The sequence below is a fragment of the Phalaenopsis equestris genome, unplaced genomic scaffold (assembly GCF_001263595.1).
Source record: "Phalaenopsis equestris unplaced genomic scaffold, ASM126359v1 Scaffold000738, whole genome shotgun sequence".
NCBI classification, from domain to species: Eukaryota; Viridiplantae; Streptophyta; class Magnoliopsida; order Asparagales; family Orchidaceae; genus Phalaenopsis; species Phalaenopsis equestris.
This window is the reverse complement of record NW_018165178.1, coordinates 66127-69761: the sequence shown is the minus strand read 5'-3', so window position 1 is coordinate 69761 and position 3635 is coordinate 66127. Positions and strand designations below refer to the sequence as shown.

General features: G+C 32.6%; 1 protein-coding gene across 1 annotated transcript in view; it reads left to right on the top strand.

Annotated features, from left to right (window-relative positions):
* The window catches only part of LOC110030547 (pollen-specific protein C13-like), an 8990-nt gene that overhangs the window by 3863 nt on the left and 1492 nt on the right, over nt 1-3635 (top strand). The gene's annotated exons all lie outside the window — the stretch shown is intronic.

Sequence of the window (3635 nt, the reverse complement as noted above, 5' to 3'; positions counted from 1 at the left end):
TATCTTGATGTTCAGATAATAATGAATAATTTTAATAACTCTAACACATAAAATAAAATAAATTGCAGATGAAATTATGATTTTGAAGATCTATAAAGACTAAGAAGAACAATGAGACCTCAGTCATTCAAAAAATAAAATAGTGCAAGCGAAAGGCTTCATTTCATTGTAAAGAATTAGAAAGCTGAAGAAAGCTAATGAGGAGTGGTGGGCAAGAAAAGTCTCTCAAAATACAATGATCTTGCTTTTAGAATCTAAAACAGTAGGTGTGCACCAATAAAGTCAAATGTGTATGTTGCATGCATTGTGTGTTGTATATCTTTGATTAACATTCAAAGAGTGAGAATTTGAATTTTTGCATGTATACGATGTCAAGTGGCCTTTATAGGGCTCTACTTTCCAAGAAACAAGAAATCTAAAATGATTTTGAGGATTCAAACCAACCATCATATACAAATTCTATAGTACTTCTTAGAATTCTAAGTTGGGAGCTCTAATGCGACAATCTTTTAAGATTATTATAGTGAATTACATATTAAACATATAAATAGTCTTAAATAGATTATAAAGCATAGTAAAAATTAGAAAAGTCTAGAACTTATTAGATAAGTATAAGAAAGAAGAAAACTAAAAAAAGAACAATGCTTTGGATCCCCATTCATGTCACGTTTAATTTTAAACATCCTATGATAATTAATTCATTAAGAAAAGATTGCATAAACGAGTAATCACTCTGTTACAGTTATCTTTCAAAACTAGTAAAGCAAAACTTTTCAAAGATTAGTTGTGTTATTGGTTTTCTTTCTTGTTCATCATAGATCTATTTCATTTCCCGCCCTCGATTGTCTTTCACCACTGAGCAACAAATATATCCATTATTTGTTACTGTCCGTTATCTAGCAATGTTTTCGTCCATCAATGATCGTCATTCATCACCGATTGACACAAAAAACCAATGCATTATATTGCATTACTTCCAACCTTTTCTTGCGATAAGGGAGAGCAAATCATTACTCTTTAAGTAAATAGTAAAATCATATTGGATTGGGTCAGGTCATATGTTATGAGCTACAATCTATTTATCTGTGTTAAATTTTCTCGTAACAGTAATAAAGTAAACTCACCCAACCAGTACCTTCTCAAATTTTATAGGATATAGCAACTTTAAGACCACTTATTTTATACTTTGAATTTACTTTTTATTGTTTGTTATAATTAAGGGCCATTTACAATATATTAACCACACAAGTCTTAAGTATTAACATATAAACCAACCAAACTTCAATCTTTATGAGACCACCAGATTCATATGTTTTTAGCATAACTTCAGTGGTTTGTAGATAAAAATTGAAGTTTAGGTGGTTGATATGTATTGGATTCAAATGAAGCCAAGTATAAAAGATTTGATCGTCACACTAACATTAAAGAAAGTTTAAAATTTAAATGGCTAGTATTTTATTTATTTATTTATTTTTATTTTTTTTTTGAGATGAGCTTACTTCGAACATGTGACCTTTTATGCCAGATGAAATGCCCAATCACCGGCCCACTATCTTATCCACAGGTGAAGGTTTTAAATACTTGGTTTTGAACATGTAGGAGTACTGAGAAAGCAATACTTTCTGACTTTAGCTATGCCTGAGATAATTTCTTTTATAAGTTTACTTTATAGATCGCTCTAATATTTACATTTGATAAAACCTTTTTGGTTATTTCAAAATATTTTATTATAAAAAAGTGATTTTTATAATCAAATTTATCTAAATGTTATGAATGTTATAGTTTAATGAAAATTAAAAAGATTCTTCAGCTTACCTGATTTGATGTATAATTAAAAAATTAGAAAGGCAAATTCAAACCTAAATTTCTTACATCGATGTTTTATAAATCAACAACAACAACAATAACAACATTTTTGAGATATTGATTTGTGTTACAGAATATTGGGAACGGGCTTTATGTGTTCTTGGAAAAAAAAATTAGAATAGAATATCTTAATCGCAATTGATTACTAATTTGATTACGATTGATAGCAGATATCGGTTGTAATTAATTAACAAAATCTTAATTTCATCTTCTTGCCATTTTTTTCTTTTTTTTTTTTTGGCAAATGTGAGATATGTTCATTGAAAAAGGCTTACTATTAGAATTTTGAGCTTTATGTTTTCTTTGAGTAATTAATAAACAAAATCTTAATTAAGTCTTCTTGCCACTTTGGGTGTATTTAGAGTCTAATGTGAGTGCCACGTGTCAAGTGAGCTCCGCCGTTTTTAAAACTGGTCAATGTCAATGTATTGCAGTGGGGCCTACTTGACACGTGACGCTCTACCATTGAACTCCTAATGCAATCTACATTAGGAGTCATGATGTAATATTATCTCCAATCAAAAAAATATTAACGTATCTCACATAAAATTTAAGAAAAGAAACAAAATATTATGTAAGTCATCCGGATGTTTGAAAACGGTGTAGGTCGCACCACATCGTGAGTCTGGCTGGAAGAACAAAATGAAGAGTAGGGGTGTAAACGAACCGAACACGAACGAACAAAGCTTGTGTTCGTGTTCGGTTCGTTTAAAATTTAGTTTGTTTGAAATAAGCTCGTGTTCGTTTCTTAACGAACCGTCACTACACTCTCCTTCTCTATCTCTCTTTCTCTCACTCCACTTTTTATCTCTCTCTAGCCCTATCTCTCTTGCCTACAGTATATTAATATATTATTATTATTATTTTATTATATGTTATAATTTATAAAATTTAATGTTTTAAAATATAATAAATTTTTTATACATAATTATTTTATATTATTTTATATTTCAAACAATAACGAATCGAACACGAACGAACGCATCACTGTTCGTGTTTGGTTCGTTTAACTAACCGAACGAAAAAAATTTGTTCGTGTTTGTCTCGTTTACTTATCGAACGAATTGAACACGAACTCATTGACGAACCGAACACGAACTGTTCGCGAACAACGAGCTTTTTTGACAGCCCTAATGAAGAGGAGAGAGAATCAAATATGGTAAGAAAAAAAAGGAAGCGGCTAGATAGAGAAGCACAAGGAGAGACAATAAGGAAACAAGAAGGGGAAGGAGGGAGGACGAGAGAAGAAGAAGAGCAGCACCGAGGCGGCTTCGCAGTCTGTGAGAGCATCGGCGAGCACAAATAGCAGACCGAATGATTAACATAAAGAGTTAAAAAAATATCATTTTTTATGAATTTAACTGAAAATTTTACGTGTTTTGTGAGTAAATAGCGAAGTTTGGGTACTAAATATATAAACCAGAGAGTTTTGAACCCAACGGCCCATTTTCCCTATTTCAAACAAAACCCGTAAAAATTGCGGACAGGCGTACACAGAAAGCGCGACGCGGCCTCCGTTCCATTCAAAAACTAGCAAGTTAGCTCCCCTCCCTGCCTTTGAAACCGCATGCTCTGTACAAAATATCTAAAAATAGAAGCTTTCCCCTCCCAATATAAACAAAGTAACACATCCTCGTTCAGAAGCCCTCTCCATCACCAGCTCCCTTTAACAATTCAGGAGAGGCAAAGGAAGCACTTCGCCATGGCCAAGCTCCAGCTTTTCCCCATCTTGGCTGCCTTCTGCCTCTTCGTCGGCGTCGCCGTCGCCC